General features: G+C 47.7%; 1 pseudogene; it reads right to left on the bottom strand.

Annotated features, from left to right (window-relative positions):
* Positions 1-4,735: 4,735 nt before the first annotated feature.
* On the bottom strand, positions 4,736-6,961 carry LOC146857502 (peroxisomal bifunctional enzyme pseudogene; annotated as a pseudogene).
* Positions 6,962-20,378: the final 13,417 nt, after the last annotated feature.

Below are 20,378 nucleotides of genomic sequence, written 5' to 3'. Positions count from 1 at the left end.
AATTGTGTCTGATTTGGAATTCAAACATGCGTTTTGGTGCACCCACCCTCCCAGCATACCGGACATCCATTCTTGGGTTGGTGCTTCGTGTAGCATGGGACATAGCATGGCCTTGCTTTCTCAATGGGGCATACACATGTTATTGGCATTCGCGTTGTTTGTGACTGTGGTTCTGGCGGGTGAGGTCTTGGGGGTAGTTGCGTGCATTTGGTATAGTTGGGGTGTGGATGCCATTACCCCCATGTTACGTAAGTTGTTTGTGTACTCACCAGGCTCTGGAGGTCCTTGGAGTCCATGTACTCCCACCGGCGGAAGCATGGCCATCACCTTCTCCTCCCAGGGATGGTAATGTACTGGTCTGCGGGGCGCACCACCTCCAGTGAGGTTGGTCTGGGCGTGCTCTTCATTCATTTTTCTCTTGACCGCCCTCCGCAGATCGTACCACCTGGCTTGGCATTCATTCCTGGTCCTTCTGATGGGTGCGACAGCATTCACCCTCTTGACAATCCTCTGCCACAGGCGTGATTTTTCAGCTATGCTGGTCTGTCTGACCAATGTTCCAAACAGCTGTGGCTCGACTCTGATGACTTTGTTGACAAGGATGTCCAGCTCCTCCCTTGTGAACTTTGGATTCTTGTCGGTGGGCATGATGTGGGGTGAGGGTGTGGATGGTTGTGGATGTGTGGGTCTGAATGTGACGGTGTGTGTGTGAATGTGGAGAGGGGGTATGTGTGAAGGGGTGTGTGTGTAGGTGTATATGTTTAGGTGGATGGGTGCAGTGGTTTGTGTGTGCTCTGTAGCAGTGGTGAGTCTGTTGCAAAGGCTCATGGTTTGTGTGTGTGGTCCCTTTTTATTGGTCCATTTGTGGGTGGGGTCAGTTTGAATTTTTGGTGGGTGTGTTATAAGGGGTGGTTGTGAGGTTGCCCCTCTGTTTGCCTGTTTGGATGTGTCCAGGTCAGTCCTTTTCATCTTTTGTGCAGTGTAGACGTGTTTTGTGGTGTTGTGCTAGTCGAATAGGCCCTCCTTGTGCTGTTTTACAGTGTCCGTGGTTCAGTACGGTACAGGGGTACGAGTCGTACAGCCACCCACCCCCATGGTAGTGGATGTTAGGTGCGTACACGGAAATTGCTATGTACGGTGCGTACACCCCATTGCTTCTGTACGGTGCGGGTGCGTAGACCGCCATTGCGTATGTACGGTGCGTACCCGCAACATCGCGTACCCGCAACATCCACCGTACATACGCGATGTTGGGGGTACGCACCTTACATTCGCAATGAGGGTACGGTGCATACATATGCGCTAGGGGTACGCACCGTACATACGCGATGGGGGTACGCACCATACATTCGCACTGGGGGTACGGTGCGTACATACGCGCTGGGGGTACGGTGCGTACCTACGCGGGGGGATCGTGCGTACCTACACGCTGGGGGTACGGTGCGTACCTACGCGCTGGGGGTATGCACCGTACATTCACACTGGGGGTACGGTGCGTACCTATGCGCTGGGGGTACGCACCATACATTCGCGCTGGGGGTACGGTGCATACAAACTTCGCTTCATGGCGGGCAAAGTCATTCCCCGTGTACGGGACGTTTTCCGGAGAAGTGTCCGGGTCCGTCTGGTACTAATTTTCCCGCTACAATTGGTACGGATCGGGCCGATCCGTATGTACTTTTCCTCGTACAGATCGTACTTCACGGGTCGGACGTGACTTGTATGATTCGTATGGAAAAAAATACGGATACGAGTCATACAGGGAAAAAAAATACAGGATCAGAACCGACCCCTTAGTTGTTAATTAATATTAATTAATTGACAATTATGGTAATTGTATAATTAAATTTAGGTGCATGTTGTGGTGTTTATAGTGGTAAAGGATGAGAAGAAATTTATTTTTAATTAATTAATAATTTGTTGTTAATTAATAGTAATTAACTGACAGTTAAATGTGGAAATTGTATAATTAATTTTAGTTGTGGGATTTTTGGGGGTAAAGGGTGGGAAGTTATTTATTTTTAATTAATTAATGATTAGCTGATAAAGAATATTAATTAATTAATTGAGAATTAATTGGTGTAATTGTATAATATTTTTGAGTGTGGGTATTGGGTTTATAGGGGTGAAGGTTGGGGAGTAAATTAATTTTACTTACTGTATAATTAGTTGTTAAATACTATTAGTTATATCATTAAAAAAGATTTTTAATTGTGTAATTAATTTTTTTACAGTTTAATTTTAGGTGCGGGCTGTGGGGATAATAGGTGTAAAGGATGGAAAGTTAATTACATTTTATATGTTTTCATTTGTTTTTAACTAATATTTGTTTAATTGATAAATAATTATGTTAATTATGCAAATACATTTAGTTTTATCTTCAAAGTGAGTTGTGTGGTGCTTTAGGGTAGGAAGTAAATAGACTAAATTTATGTAATTAATGTTTTTGTTAATAAATAATTTCTAAATAAAAATATGTATTTGTTTGAAATTTTAATTTTAATTTTATTTAATGTAATATTTGTAGGTATTTGTGATATGTATTTTACATTATAATATATGCATTTTTAATATTAAAGATATTTTTATTTTTAACATATTTCTATATTTTTTCTTTACTTTTTAAAAATATTTTTTTATTTTATTGATATTTTGTTTGTTTTTAATTTTGAACTGACTGGATTGAGAATAGTAAATGTTACCCCTCCGCAATCCAACACTTTCCCTATTGATGTACTGACTGGAGTGGGAATAGTACATTTTGTCCCTCTGCTATCCAACATTTTCCCTATTAATGCACTGACTGGCGTGGGAATAGTAAATTGTATCCTTCCGCTATCCAACACTGTCCCTACTGTTGCAATCACTGGAGTGGGATTAGTAAATGTTATCCCTCTGCTATCCAACACTTTCGCTACTATTGCACTCACTGGAGTGGGAATAGTAATTTTTACTCCTTCACTATCCAACGCTTTCCCTACTGTTGCACTCACTGGAGTGGGAATAGTAATTTGTATCCTCCCGCTATCCAACGCTTTCCCTACTGTTGCACTCTTTGGAGTGGGAATAGTAATTTTTACCCCTACGCTATCCAACGTTTTCCCTGCTGTTGCACTCATTGGACTGGGAATAGTAATTGTTACCCCTCCGCTATCCAACAATTTCCCTACTGTTGCACTGACTGGAGTGGGAATAGTACATTTTATCCCTCCACTATCCAACACTTTCCCTACTGTTGCACTCACTGGAGTGGGGATAGTAATTTTTACCCCTCCGCTATCCAACACTTTCTCTACTGTTGCACTCGTGGGAGTAGTAATTTTTAAACCTTGGCTATCCAACACTTCCCCTACTGTTGCACTCATTGGACTGGGAATAGTAATTGTTACCCCTCCGCTATCCAACAATTTCCCTCCTGTTGCACTGACTGGAGAGGGAATTGAAATTTTTACCCCTCTACTATCCAACACTTTCCCTACTGTTGCACTCATTGGAGTGGTAATAGTAATTTTTACCCCTCTGCTAGCCAACATTTTCCCTACTGTTGCACTCACTGGAGTAGGAAATGTAAGTTTAAAGATTTTAAAAAAGTTAAATGTTTTCATTTATAATAGAATTTTTTTTTTTAATAGATTTGATGATATTGGTATATATATATATATTTATTTGTTAATTTTGTTTACAATTTTAAAATTATAAAATACATGAAAATAATTAAGTTAATAATAGTTTTAAACAATATATATATATATATATATAGTCACTGAAAAAACCATAGGTTTTACAGACGTTATAGTTAGGAATTAGCATTTAAAAAACCTTTGAAATTCTCTAAAAAATCATAGGTTTTAGGGATGTTATAGTTAGTTGGACATTTGACTCATATAAAACCATAGAAATTCCCCTGTTATAGTTAGTTGAGCTAACTATAACTTGCGCACCCGCAATGCACTGCTGATTACGTCACACATTACATCACTCATGACATGGTCAGTGACATCACTGATGACATCATCCACGTGATAATCTGATGCACATACTGATGCCCTAATATGAACTTTGATACACGCACTCTAAAATACAGACTACTATTTTTGAAACCATACACATAACAATGCCAGATACTACATACCACCCACTATTTCCTAGGTCTATATAAAATTGTTTTTATTTATATTTTTTCCTGATAATTACAATTTTATTTTGCTTCTTTGATTTTTCAAACTTATATTTTCTTTTCAAATATATGCTTGATTATAGTTTGCAAAATTCGTAGGCCTTCTCGAATCTTTTGAAAATTGTTTAAACAAAACGTGTTAAAGAGTAAATAAGTCAGGAGCAATTCTTTATTCTTGACCACGATAGTTTGCACAAACATATGTCAGTCTGCACCTAATGGCAAGTATACTCGAATATAATATATGATTGATTTCCAGAGACTGGGAACAGGCCATGTATATTAGTTTTAATTTAACTGTATAAAGAAACTACAGCCAAATGTACATGTGGAGACATTTTGACTAATAGATTCAGGATTTCCCATCATAAAAAAGCAGCTTTAACTTTCAGTCACTTGCGATGATTATATTTACATTTGCCTTCATCAATTATAAATCACAATGACCATGTGCCTACTATGCTTTAGAGAAATTAATCAGAGGACAAGAATATAGTGGTAGAAGAATTAATGTTTACAGCAATGTAATATTTTGATTTAGGTTAACACCAGGTGAGCATTCTAACAGTATAAGCATATTAACAACTCACAGCCTGCTGTTCTGATACCCAAGTTGTGATCTCCATTCTTTCAACGGGGGACTTCCTCTTTTTACAAGTTCCTTCAAAAAACTACTTGGCTTCAAGCTAGGGATGTCAGGGTTGTTTTCATACAATTCTTCCAGTTTGACAAGTACTCTGGGCAAACCAAACATTGAAGCATAGAACATGGGACCACCCATATGCCTGGGCCACCCATAGCCATTGTTGTAGATAACATCAATGTCTTCGGGCCCTGAAGCTATTCCACCCTCTAACACCTTAAAGCCGTCATTGATGAGAGGGTATAGACACCACTCCAAAATTTCACCTTGGCTCACATTCTTCTGCTTGATTGCATGAGCTCTTCTGTATTCATGTAAAAATTGTGAACCCATGGATCAGGCACTGCATTCCTGCCACCTATTTTTTCATAATGGTACCAGCCTCGGCCAGTTTTCTGTCCAAACCTTCCTTTCTCACATAGAATATCGGGTAGAGGACTGTACCTTTTTCCTTCATGCTGACGGACCGGTGCTCCAGTCACTAACTTTGGTCCAGTCAGACCACGCTCCATACGAGACCTCCAGCCTACATCAAGGCCTGCAAGATCGGACATCCGAAAGGGACCCATAACGATGCCAAATTCTTCGAGCACTTGATCAACTTCCTCTGGAGTGCAACCATTTTCCAAGAGGAAAACAGACTGCTGAACGTAAAGTACCATTAATCGATTACCTACAAATAATGGGCAATTACCAACAACTACTGCTACTTTGCTTAAAACTTTTGCTAGGTTCATGACTGTGGAAATGGTAGTGGAAGATGAATGATAGCCACGTACAACTTCTAATAGTTTCATCACATGCGCTGGGGAGAAAAAGTGTGTGCCAATTACAAGATCGGGTCTGTCGGTGACAGACGCAATTTCATCAATATCTAACCCTGAGGTATTTGTACATAAGAATGTCCCTGGCTTACAAATTGATGACAACCGTCGGAATATTTCTTTCTTCAATGCCATGTTCTCATATACTGCTTCAATAACTAAGTCAGCATTTTTCAATGCATTAAAGTCCAATGTGAATGTAATAGAGCCAAAGCTACTTGACTTGTCTCCAAGCCCAAGGTGTTGCTCTTTCAAAATCTCACGCTCCAGGATGGCTGTCACAGCTTTGCTTCCCTTCTCAAGCTGTTGTTCATCTTCTTCAACAGCAATTACTTGAATTTGAGCCTTTGCCAGGCTAACAGCAATTCCTCTGCCCATCGTTCCCAGGCCTATGACTGCTGCTGTCCAAATAGGTTGAGGTGAGGCAGATTTCCAATTTGCTCCTGAAGGTGTTGTCCACTTGGCCACATTTCTCTCAGCAAAGAAGGCATATTGGCTCGCTTTGGCCTGGTCTGAGTTAAAGAGACTTGAAAACAATTCTCTTTCTTTCACCATTCCTTCAGCAAATGGTAGCTGAACTGCGACTCGGATCGCCTCAACACAAACTTGGTGAGATTTGGCTCCATGAAACTGCTTTTTTAATTTCACTTTTGCATCATTAAAAAGTGAGTCCACATTTGGCGGGCACTGGATGGGCTTTGAGCAAATTCTTCGAGAATCCAGTGGCTGACCAATAACTTTTTTAGCCAAGTTGATTGCTTCTTTAACTGTGTTGCCTTCAGTGACTGAATCAACAATGCCCACTTTTCAGTGCTATGGAAGCAGGAACAATTTTTCCTGTAGTCATCATGTCAAAAGCAGCAGGTACCCCAATCAGTCGAGGAAGGCGTTGAGTTCCATCAGATCCTGGAAGTATTCCAAGGAGCACTTCTGTGAGACCAACTCGAGCCTTCACATGTGCAATTCTGTAATGACAACCAAGAGCCAGCTCCAGACCACCTCCAAGAGCGACCCCTTCAATAGCAGCCACGACAGGTTTATCACTCTTCTCCGCCATCGCATTTACGTCCTCCAGGTTATTTTGCTTTACGTAACTCTTTGAATTAGTTTGTGAAAATGATCGAATGTCAGCTACTCCACTGAACTTGCCATTCTCTCCACAGAGGACAATAGCTTTTACAGATGGATCAAGATTTACATCCTTCAGTGCTTCCAAAAGAGACACCTGAACCTGTGGGCTTAATGCGTTCCCAGGTGGGTTGCGTATGGTTATCACAGCGACTGGACCCAAAATGTGCTTAAAAGTCGACATTTTACTTCTTCAGGCACTGGAAAACACACAGAAATAAGTCAAATGACGGAAGAAGAGATACACACAGCTTCGCTTCCTGTGCCAGACGCGGACCAATTTCCTAGGTCTACACACACATCCAGTCACTTATACATGCAGTTACTCATCAATACAGTACTATAATATGCACTCATACACCTATACATACAGTCACACTCCGCTACTCATCCATAGTTACTCACACACGTAGTCAGTCATGCAAAGAATCAATCACATACCCATTTACTTATGTATATAGTTGTACACACCAACTCCGTTATTTATACACACACCACATCACCTATTTATGCAGATACTAACACATACTTACTTTGTTATACAATCACTGATACAAGCAGACACTCATTTATACACCCACTCTTCAAATAACTTACTCTCACGTATAGTCATTCATATACTCCAACACTCACATATACTGCCTTAAAACATAGGTAGTTAGTCACACATATACCACTGAGACATTCATTCACTCACCACAACACCCATACACACACTAACTCACCCATACAGCCCTTCCCAGATGCACTTTTGAATCCATACAACCAGTAAATCACCCACTCAGACATCTATGCACAAAGTCACACCCCCCCTCCCCCCACAGACACTCAGGCACCCATACCGATACTCAAACAACAAATCAATATCCCATATAGACACTCATGTAGCTACTCACAACCCATGCAGTTGCTTACACACCAACTGAGAGACTAATACAGACTTTCACACAGTTTAGTCACTAACCCATGCATTCAGTAACACACGTTCAATCACTCACTTATACAATCAGTCACGCACCTACTAAATAATCCCTTCAGGCACTTGTAAATCCACTCATTCTTCAATAAAACTTGGCATAGATATATATGAAAAATATTTAAACTTTACAGAAACACACAGTCACTGGATGATGTCATCAGTGATGTCATTTGAGATGTCATTAGTGATGTTACTGACCATGTCATGAGTGATGTAATGTGTGACGTCATCAGCAGTGCATTGCGGGCGCGTGAGCTATAGCTAGCTCAACTAACTATAACAGGGGAATTTCTATGGTTTTATGAGTCATATGTCCAACTAACTATAACGTCCCTGAAACCTATGGTTTTTTAGTGAATTTCGAAGGTTTTTTAAATGTTAATTTCATATTTTAATATTTATAAAACCTATATTTTTTCTAATTTTTTTGTAATATTTTGGAACTCTATTATCTTTTTTTTTTACTTAAAAAATTATGTAATGTTTTACATCTTCAAAAAAAAGTATATCTTTTTTTTTTCTTTTTTGAGAAAACTGGAGTCCCGTACCGGCAGTGTACCAAGCTCCATCAGCACGCGAATCCTATCCGCCATATTGCTAAACTCGTAAATGATGCGCATTTCGTATCCGACGGGTTCGTGGCACCACGTCCCGCGTAACATCATATACGCATGAGGTCGTGCCAGCTGCTACTTTGGTATACGACAGGTATGCAGTACCAAGCCGCGCGTTACGTCATATGCATATGGGGTCACACCCGCAGCGCGTTGCCTGTTCGACGAGTGCATGCTGCCAGGCCCTGTGTTACGTCATAGACGTATGGTGTCGCGCCGGGTACGCCATTCCCTCATTTTTTTTTAATGTCTCAAAACTATATCTAAATAAGTTTAAAGTGTATATGAGAACAAGCGATAATCTAAAATATTTTAAACATTTATATATTTCTAACTGTAATAAACTTCTATTATGGTAAATATATTTTCTCAAAATCGCGTCGGGTGCGGCCTCCTTGCGCACTCGGTGCGCGATTGCCATGTGACCTTAAAAAAAAGCATTTGATTGGTTCATAACATTTCCCATTGTAACAGTTGGAGGACCCCACCCATTTTAGTCATTCTCTCTACAGCGTTTGATGAGAGACACCTCTTCTGCTTAGAGAGCTTTTTTGAAAACTTTTTTTTGCTGTGTACACATATCTTATACTACACACAACATGCAACGATCATCTCGATCAATATTCATGGTCTGTACAGTAGCCTTCCACATGTGATGGCCATGCATCTGAAACGTTACATCAAAAAACAAATATGTGTTACACGATGCCCCTGGTATGTGTGTGTGTGCACGCATTATTATGCTGCCTTTGGGGCCTGGGTATTGGTGGCTCGAAGGCACGGGCAGAGTGCACATTCTAGATCACATGTGACAAACAGTAAAGAGTAATGTGTAGATTTGTGTTGCAGTATGCTCTGTTGTCAGGCTTTTCCAGTATAGTAGTGTCATATGTGAGACTTTCAGATTCACGTTTGACATGCATTGCTTGACTGTAATGAGTGTTATCACTTTGTATGACGTAGCCTCACTGCTGATCCTCCCTCCATCTGAGAACACATTCACATGTGTGCGCTTCATGATAGCAACACTTTCAATAATACCACACACCATTGACATGGGCGCATATCCACAAGTTTGACAACGACATGTGATGTTGACCATTCAATGTTTTCGGACAGCATCTCATTAGCGATAGTTGCCGCCCTCCCGGTACATGCTACATTAATGTAAATTGCGGATTGTGCGACGTCAAAACTGCAACAGGGACACACATAAGTACACTTCCTGGCCAGGCAGGAACTGAACAACGCCCAGGTCCCCGGAATGATTATTCACACCCCTACTCTGGCCTGGCATATGCAAGCCCAGCCCAGTTTGCGTACGTATAAATAGGATAACAACGACGCCACATGTCCCAGTTCTTCCACACTGCCTCAGGTAATATGGCCGCATCCACATCGCATATCACAATGCGCAATAAAAAAAAGGGATCCATGAGGTGTACACCATCCTCGCAATCAAAACTCCATTTGAATTGTGAACCCTGACAGCCATCGTGTTTGGACACAGAACAATGACAGCAGGTGAGCAGTGGGGCCTGGGTGCACAGGGGCTGCAATTGAGCACGGTGCTGCGGGAGGGGTGTGGTGCATCAGCCTGGTTGCGCAGGTGCGAACAAGCGATGTTGCCGTGTGTAATGATGTGATCTCTGACCTCATTCAGTCACATCTCTGTCTCATTTTAAGGACCTGCTGGACCGTACTGTAGGCCTGAGCCAGCGGGAAGCGCTGCCCTACAGACATGTGGTGTTGGCTTTTGGGGCACTGTAGTGAGCTGATTACTAAGTGTACATGCACACAGGCTTGCGCCACTGCATTACACGCGCACATTATGCTGCTAGCATGCGCTCTGTTCCTTTGTATGTGAACGTTGGCATAACATATTCTTATTTAACCTTGTGTATTCTCGTACACTCCAACTCCTCTTTGAACCACGATTACCACTAACAGTTGGTAGATCGCACTTCAAGAAGGAAGGATGCACTCAACTGGTGTTCTCTATTAAGCTTGAAATAAACCTTAATTTACCTCAAGACGTTTCCAGCATTATATTTTTTCTCCCTTTTCAGACACTGAGTTGGTTGCACCAAAATCGGCGGAGCAGGTACTCTGCCTGTGATGATGCCCTGGGCATTCTGACGCCTTCCATCATGGTATCAAGACACCGTCCCCTGACCGTGACCTGCTGTGCCACCCAGACAGAGGCACTCCGAAGTCAGAGCTCTCACCGGCACGTCGTTGGACACACCGGTGGTGGCAGGTGAGCAGTGAAGTCTCAGTGCGCAGGAGCTGCAATTGAGCATAGTGCAGGGGAAGGGGCTGGGGTGCAGCAGCCTGGGTGCACAGGTGCAGGCAAGCGATGTTGCCGTAGATGATAATGTAATCTCTGGCCTCATTCATATCTCTGTTTCATTTTAAGGACTTGCTGGACCGCACTCTTTCTTGCGGACCCCAGTGTCCCACACACACGGGTGATGGGAGGAGAACAGTGAGGGCTGGGTGCAGTAGGTCGACGCTTTGTCTCCTCCTCCCTCTGTTCTTTTGACTCTCCCTCCCCTCCCCTTCTCCCTTCCACCCACTCGCTCCCTGTCCCATTCTCACTTTCTTCCTTTCATTCTGACTACCTTTCTTTTTCTCTTGGACATGGCACACATACTTATGTTTCTTTTTTGTCTTACAGGTTTTGTATGCTGCTTCCGGAGGAGTCCCACCCACTTATTTCATGTTATACTGTTGTTTCTTCGAATAAAGTTGCGTTTCCATTTATTTGTGTTGTTTTTAATAAAGGTTATTTTTTTTTACCAATAAATAAGTGAGTGTATGGGTTTTCTTTTTCTGACAACACTTTTCTGTAGTTTATTGTGAAAATCGTCGGTTGATAGGAGGTTATGAGGGAAAACATTTGTAATTTTGCGGTGCACCTACCAAATATAAACCAACAGACTATTACATAAATGAAGCCTGGGTAATTCTACAACTGCAAGGGTTCTATGAGTGTATCACTTTATAACATCATGAGTACTGCCCGTGTGATTACAGAACCAATAAGGCAATGCCTAGGGCCACCTGAGGCTTCAGGGACTGGCGAGGCCCACCCTGCATATTTAAGCAAAGCCCCGGAGGGTGGCGATTCTCGGACTTGAGTTGCCCTCGAAGCCCCCCGAACAATTAGTAAACAATACCCGGGGGGTGGCGATCCCCTAGGCTGCGAAACGTCTCTGTCCCCTTCCGCGCCTAATTTACATGTGAGATTAAGGTCCTCAGTGCTGCAAAGACCCCGCAATATAATAATAGGATTGGCCCCGGAACATTACCCACCAGGGGGCTCATTTAAATGAACAGGTGAGACCCCACTTTATTTATTTTTTCTCCATGTTTAGCATCCGGATCCGCTTTATTGAAGCGATACAAGGTTTTCCTCCTGTCGCTTCAACGAGGCAAACAACGATTTGCTATCACAGGGTGGAAGTCATGCTCCTGCCCTGTAATAGCAAACATAAATGTCCAGCGGATGCACACATTGTATGAGCTGCGCCTGGGAGGTGGCGCTCCATAGGGCTATGATGCATTAATGCATAACTACAGAATTAGTATAAACGCATACTAACACTATTTGCACACGTGTATTACAGCGACCCGGTAGGCATGAGTACTTCGCTTCCCACTTCCGGTATATATAAACACATGGGTGCCGATTACGATCCTGGAGAAACCGGGTACGAACCGTCGGTCGGAGCGTATTCTCCGTCCGACTCGTACCCGGTTGCAAAACATTACAAACATGAAAGTACGATTCGCACGGAAACACTATTTCCGTACGAATCGTACAAAACACCAACCGAGGAAAATATACACACAAATGACATCAGGAAAAGCGCCGACGTGACATCGGGACGCATGCAGCCTGCGTTCCACGAACCAGGAAGTACCATTCGCACCGACGTCATCCCGCGCGGAGAATATTTTCCGGCAGCCAAAAACTGCCGGGAAATCAGGATGACGCGCACAAGGAGCACCTGTACGCGACGGACAGACATGGACCCGAACCTACATGTCATCCCGGCCCTCATAGCAGTCGACCTCCTCTACAGGTACCGACGCAGACGCCGCAGAAGGTCAGAACAACACCCAGGGGCAAAGGGGGGGGGCAGGAGCAGGACACAAAACCCCCACCCAAGTCACACAGCACACATGCCCTGGACATACCTGACCTCCAGGCCCTGGTCACTTCGAGGGGGTGGGGGCGTGTCCAGCAACGCCAGCGTCCGCCACAACGGAAGTGGGCGACGACGCGAACCGGCAACACAACAATGCAGGTACGTACCGTACCCACGCCTTAAGAGCGTGGGTACGAGTCGTACCATGCCCACACCCACGTCACCCCAACAATGGCGGTACGGCCCGTACCCAGGTGCCAAAGGCCTGGGTACGGGCCGCACAAGCACTCCACAGCGTGGGCACGGGTACGTACGGACCGTACCCCCACCCGCGTATGTATGGAGCGTACCCCCACCCCAACAGTGTATGTACGGACCGTACCCCCACCCGTGTATGTACGGACCATACCCCCCACCCGTGTATGTATGGAGCGTACCCCCACCCCAACAGTGTATGTACGGCCCGTACCCTCACCCGCATATGTATGGAGTGTACCCCCACCCCAACAGTGTATGTACGGACCGTACCCCCCCAACAGTGTATGTACGGACCGTACCCCCACCCACGTATGTATGGAGCATACCCCCACCCCAACAGTGTATGTACGGACCGTACCCCCACCCGTGTATGAATTGACCGTACCCACACCCGCGTATGAATGGACCGTACCCTCACCCGCGTATGTATGGAGCATACCCCCACCCCAACAGTGTATGTACGGACCGTACCCCCACCCGTGTATGTACGGACCGTAACCCCACCCGCGTGTGTATGGAGCGTACCCCCACCCCAACAGTGTATGTACGGACCGTACCCCCACCCGTATATGAATGGACCGTACCCCCACCTGTGTATGTATGGACCGTACCCCCACCCGTGTATGTATGGAGCGTACCCCCACCCCAACAGTGTATGTACGGACCGTACCCCCACCCGTGTATGAATGGACCGTACCCCCACCCATGTATGAATGGAGCGTACCCCCACCCGCGTATGTATGGAGCGTACCCCCACCCCAACAGTGTATGTACGGACCGTACCCCCACCCATGTATGAATGGACCGTACCCACACCCGTGTATGAATTGACCGTACCCTCACCTGCGTATGTATGGAGCGCACCCCCACCCCAACAGTGTATGTACGGACCATACCCCCACCCGTGTATGAATGGACCGTACCCCCACCCGTGTATGAATGGACCGTACCCACACCCGCGTATGTATGGAGCGTCCCCCACCCCAACAGTGTATGTACGGACCGTACCCCCACCCGTGTATGAATGGACCGTACCCCCACCCGTGTATGAATGGACCGTACCCCCACCCGTGTATGTATGGACCGTACCCCCACCCACGTATGTATGGAGCGTACCCCCACCCCAACAGTGTATGTACGGACCGTACCCCCACCCGTGTATGAATGGACCGTACCCCCACCCGTGTATGAATGGACCGTACCCACACCCCGTGTATGAATGGACCGTACCCACACCTGCATAAGTATGGAGCGTACCCCCACCCCAACAGTGTATGTACAGACCGTACCCCCACCCGCATATGTATGGAGCGTACCCCCACCCCAACAGTGTATGTATGGAGCGCACATGGCCACACGCAGGAGGGGTGGGTGCAGAGTCCCCCCAGCAGTGCCCAGATGCAGGAGGGGTGTGTGCAGAGTCCCCCCAGCAGTGCCCAGACGCAGGAGGGGTGTGTGCAGAGTCCTCCCAGCAGTGCCCAGACACAGGAGGGGTGGGTGCCTATCACTACCAGCAGTGCCCAGACACAGGAGGGGTGTGTGCAGAGTCCCCCCAGCAGTGCCCAGACACAGGAGGGGTGTTTGCAGAGTCCCCCCAGCAGTGCCCAGACGCAGGAGGGGTGGGTGCCTATCACTACCAGCAGTGCCCAGACACAGGAGGGGTGTGTGCAGAGTCCCCCCAGCAGTGCCCAGATGCAGGAGGGGTGTGTGCAGAGTCCTCCCAGCAGTGCCCAGACACAGGAGGGGTGGGTGCCTCTCACTACCAGCAGTGCCCAGACACAGGAGGGGTGTGTGCAGAGTCCCCCCAGCAGTGCCCAGACACAGGAGGGGTGTGTGCAGAGTCCTCCCAGCAGTGCCCAGACACAGGAGGGGTGTGTGCAGAGTCCTCCCAGCAGTGCCCAGACACAGGAGGGGTGGGTGCAGAGCCCTCCCAGCAGTGCCCAGACACAGGAGGGGTGGGTGCCTATCACTACCAGCAGTGCCCAGACACAGGAGGGGTGTGTGCAGAGTCCTCCCAGCAGTGCCCAGACACAGGAGGGGTGTGTGTAGAGTCCTCCCAGCAGTGCCCATGGAACGCAAAGGGTGGAGTACCCACAGATACAATGCCCACAAATGTCAGTCAGGTGCACAAAGACCCTGCAGTACATGTACCACGTGTGCGAGGCTGGGAGTACACACATGCATAGCGCCTAAAAGAGAACATGTCCACATGAAGTCTTCTCAACAGTCTACACACACAAGTACAGTGACCACCAAGGATGCCACAAATGATGCAGGTGGAGACATCGCACAGCATGCATGTGCAAAGTTGAAGGAGTCCGTCACACCCCCAGCTGATGTAGACACAGCTCAGCACCACATAGTGGAAACACCCTGCAGGGAAGATGTCAGGTTACACAGAGGAAGGAACACACCTTGGGACGATGTCACCATGCAGTAACTGCTTACATGAACAAAGTAATTTAGCCAACAGCTTGTGATGGCACACAGATACCAGGGTCCACCCTATGACCAGCACAAGACTACATTTCCCACACACCCAACACATTATCACCACCCAAAATCATGGAGCTGGTCCACCAACAGCAACACCAGATAAACAGTAGTGTTCAAAGGAAAAAAAAAATTGCTTTATTCAGCATGATGTAAGTAAAAAGAAACATAAATGTCAATATATACAAGGCCCATAGGGCAGTCCATGACTCCAATCCGGATGGGGGACACAGTGGTACGTGTGTCCCCTAGCTTGCCTGCACAGTCAGACTCCTTTGTCTTCCACAGGGGGGGGGCATCATGTTGGAGGGAAGGACCAGGCACCGCAGGGACAGGAGGGGCAAGGGGAGGTGTTGTGGGTGCAGGGACGGACGACTCCAACACAGGGGGTGGGGCAGCGCCAAAGGTGGATTCGAGCACGGCGCTGCACACTACTGCCAGGTCGCTCAGCGTCTCCCCTGCACCCGAAGGAACCACAGGCCCGAGGAGGGGGGGGGGGTCACAGGGATGGGTCGCAGCGCTACTGGGGGGGGTGTGGACAGGGGGGGGACTCAACTCCCCTGCCGGTGTCCTGCCTCCACCGCTTGCGGGGTGGTGCCACACTGGGGCTGATGGACAGACAGGGCAGGACTGACCCTGTGTCCGACTCTTGGCCAGGAGAGCTGAGGGGAGTGGATTTGGAGGGTGGTGGTCATGAGGAATGTGGACTCCCACTCTGGCTGCGTGTCTTCCGTTTCCCCCCCGACCCAGTGGGTGTGCCTACTTCACCCTGTGTGTGCGTGCCAGGAGGTGTGCGCTTTGCCTTCCCTGCTGGTGTGGTGCCTGTGTCTGGTGGTGTGTGTGCATGCTGACGTCTGGGTGTACGTGGGACAGGCATGGGAGTGGGAAGTGTGGATGGGGCATGGGTAGGGGGTGGGACGAAGTGCTGCAGGAGACCCACTGCTGCAGACAGTGTCGAGTCAATAGACCGCAGCAAGTTGCGTTGGTCAGCCTGCGATGCTGAAATGCCCTCCAAGTATGCCTCCATGTTGGTGAGCACTTGGCCGTGGCCATGGAGGACATTAAGCATCGCAGCCTGACCAACCTGCAACTGCCGCAGGATGTCCACAGACTCGGCATTGGCGGCAGCAGTGGATACAGGGGCAGGGGGTGCGGTGCCTAGCAGGAAGGAGACACGTGGTGACCTAGCACGCCAGGAAGGGACACGAGCAAGTGGGAGGCCGGTGATGGCAATGGAGGGGGCGGGGTGAGATGTAGTGCTGCTGTCAGCTGTTGGAGCATCCTCCGCCCCCTCGGAGTGGTCAGCCTCGGACCCGTCAGCTTCATAATCTGTGGTGGCAGTGGACAGGTCCTCCGGCTCACTCCCCTCGGCCTCAGTTACACCCGATGTGCCAGCTAAGGTGTCACTGCTGGCACTGGTGCCCGGTCCCTCCGCACGGTCCGTGCCGGTGTCTCCATCCGTGTCCCCCGACGATGCTGTGGGCAAGGTGAATGAACAGGAATTAATCAGACACCTGTATACATATGTCACATGAGTCACATCAACATAGGTTACAGTGCATAGCCTGAAATGAAATATGAGTAACATCTACAATACAAGGTACATATATAGGCCCTGCAACACACAGTTGGTTCACCCACCATGCCACTGAGAAACTATGGAGAGCATGACACATTTGCAAATGACATGATATGGAATTGGACAGAGGAGCCAGGCTCTGGGGACAATCCAGCACTGCATCTGCACCACACAGCGTTGCCCTAACTAGGGATGAGCAGGGACCATCTCCATGAACTTGAGGCACATGCTGCAAAGGTAATACTTAAAGACATGCCAAACATGAATGGGACACTGCACCTTGAGTGTATGTCCAGACAAACAGCACACACTGGCCAGACCGAACAATGAGATTTCAGGGGTCGACATGTAGGCCTTGCCCGCACCAACCACCCCCTATATGAGACAATGTGATGAGACACAGGAAGCACTTGCATCTCTTAGTCTGGGAGACATACACATGGGCTGCCAGAAACCCATATTGCACCCAAAATACCCCATGTGCGCCTGTACAACGATCTCATTTACAAATGGCCATCATCAGTAATTGTAACAAGACACACAGGCACTGGCCACCATGAGTATGAACGAGGAAAATTAGGTCAGGCTGTACAGTGGACACTTGTAGAACACGTTACGTAAATATACATGGTGCCAGGGGACAATGGCACAGAGCACATCCTATGCTGTAGACACTGAGGGTGTCCACATATTGTGATGACACACATGATACCTAGCAAAGTATGCCCCAGGGGACAGTAGTGGCCAGAATATTCCATGGTCCTGAATGGTAATGACTGCAACACAGGCCACCATCCCTGCACTCTGCGTATCGCACACTCATGCACATCATGTCACAGGCCACAACATAGGACATGCTTGCTGTAAGGCATTACACTTCAGAAACATACTCCTATGTCTGGACTCAGCATCAGTGCCAATTGACATGGACCCCACAAGTACTGTACTGGACAGGACAGGGCACAGGCAAGGTGCCAAAACCTGTTACACACCACCCCCACACATGATGCTGCAAGCATTGGTCACGTGGATTAACTGCCAGCCCAGATGACCTTGTGAAAGAGTGACTACACACAGACCAGGGAACACATGGCAAGGAGGGGAAGGGAGGAAGGACAGCACCGCTATACTGTGTGTGACACGACCTGCACTGCAAAATTAAACACTGGCAGTGTATCTATGCAACTGCGCACTTGCAAATGCTGGTGACACACAACAAACACACATGTACCTACCCCCTTCCTGCTGCTGCTTCTCCCGTAAGCGCCTGTCCATGTCTGGAAAGACCACCGCCAGCACACGCTTGTGGATGTGGGTCAGACGGCGATGCCCATGGTTCTTAGGGCCCACAGGTGAGTCCCCCAGCAGGACCCGTGCGATCCTCCGCGTCCAGCACCGGATATCCTGCCAGCGTTTTCTCACCTGGGCCAGGCGCCGCTTGCGACCATCCGTCCTCCTCACGGCACTGACGGCGTCCCTCCAGATCTGCTCCTTGGCAGCGGCGCCTACCTGTGGGGTTGAAAAAGTGAGACTACATCAATACACCTGCCACATGTCACAGAGACACACATTAGTACAATTTAGCTTGTTTCAACAAGGCATAGTATGCAGCAAAAGCATTGCACCTTTGTCATAGGGACATTTTTCTCTGTGTAAGGGCAAATGCACCACGTGCCATTGAAAGTACAGAGGTGCCATGAGGGGTACAACACAATAAATGATCCAGACTCACACTGTGCATCACAAGGTACACCATGATTATGTGCAGCACCTCAAAGCAGTCACATGCCACAGGCCACTGACGCTACCTCAGCAGAGTACACAGACACACACAGGCACAGGACATTCACCTGCCATTGCAAAATGCAGCTACAAACCTCACTCTGCACATGTGCCACTAGACTGGGGGGGGCTCACAGGTGTGGGGCTGGCTCTGCACGTCAGACACACAGCACTGCTCCCTGCTCGCATCAGATGGCCAGGGTATATCCATCCCTCACGCAGCTTGGGCACTACACTCCACATATGCACCCACCCACATAACAGGGGACTTACACACACACCGATGTCCAGGGTACGAACACATCATGTGGACACTATCAGCACAGGTACACTGAACTAACACACATCTGTGGGTACAGTCACCTGTCACACTGGGCTGACCACAGAATCACATGAGGACTGTAGAAGCAACATTCCCAGGAGGCTGAGACAGGCAGAATGTGGCATGCACCATGCAGTGATTGTCACAGTAAACACAATGCAAGTGAGGACGGCAGACATGCACCACAGCATTCTCTGGCTGGGAGACATCAGGCATTCCCCCCTGGGACCCACTCCAGAGTACAATGCATGTGTGTCACACCTGGACACAATGCCAGAAGTCCCAGTCACAAAAAAGGGACACAGTCTGTGCTAGTGGACTCTGCACTCACCTGAAACCCTGGTCGCCCATACAGCATGGGGTACTGTGGGAGGATCACATCCAGCAATGCCAGATTCTCCTCCAGGGTGAATGGATGGGCCCTCTCCACAGACCTTGACATGGTGCCAGGGAATCACGAGCAGCAGCAGTCTTGTAGAATCAAAAGATGTGCAGGCAAGTGCTCTCTCATGGGACCTGGCTGCCTTATATCTGCCTTGCTGGCCTGTTTCATGCACAGGAGTACAGAGTGATTGGTCACTCACATTTGCATCCTATGTTTCCTCCAATCCATTTAAACCTAGCACAGTCAGTGGCTTTGCTAATTTTTTTGCTTGAGCATGATGTAAACTCCACAACCACATTGCAACAAAGTAGATTCATTCAAACCGACTTTTGCTGGGCACCTGATGAAAAAAATGCAAACTTTAAACTTGGTCTCCGTGACAACCAGCATGCATGTAGGGCTTTATACTTGTCCCTCATGTGTCCCCTATGTAATTTGGAGATTCACACACAGGTACGGTGCGTCCCGGGGCCCTAGGGCACCACAAATGCATGGCAACGGCCCGTACACGCGTGTGTACGGTCCGTATCACTATAGGAGTGCTGCCGTAGGCCTACCCATAGTGATAGTAAGCGTACACGCGTGTGTACGGGCCGTATCACTATGGTTACGCATACGCGAGCAAACCCATAGTGATAGTGAACGTACACGCGTCTGTACGGGCCGTATCACTATGGGTACGCATACGCGAGCAAACCCATAGTGATATTGAGCGTACAGGCGTGTGTACGGTCCGTATCACTATGGGAGTGCTGCCGTAGGCCTACCCATAGTGATAGTAAGTGTACAGGCGTGTGTACGGTCCGTATCACTATGGGAGTGCTGCCGTAGGCCCACCCATAGTGATAGTAAGCGTACAGGCGTGTGTACGGTCCGTATCACTATGGGTACGCATACGCGAGCACACCCATAGTGATATTGAGCGTACAGGCGTGTGTACGGTCCGTATCACTATGGGTTTGCTCGCGTATGCGTACCCATAGTGATACAGACTGTACACACGCCTGTACGCTCACTATCACTATGGGTTTGCTCGC

Source organism: Triturus cristatus, chromosome 3_2 (assembly GCF_964204655.1).
Source record: "Triturus cristatus chromosome 3_2, aTriCri1.1, whole genome shotgun sequence".
Taxonomy (NCBI): Eukaryota; Metazoa; Chordata; class Amphibia; order Caudata; family Salamandridae; genus Triturus; species Triturus cristatus.
The sequence above is the reverse complement of the archived record's forward strand: the minus strand, read 5'-3'. Positions and strand labels throughout refer to the sequence as shown.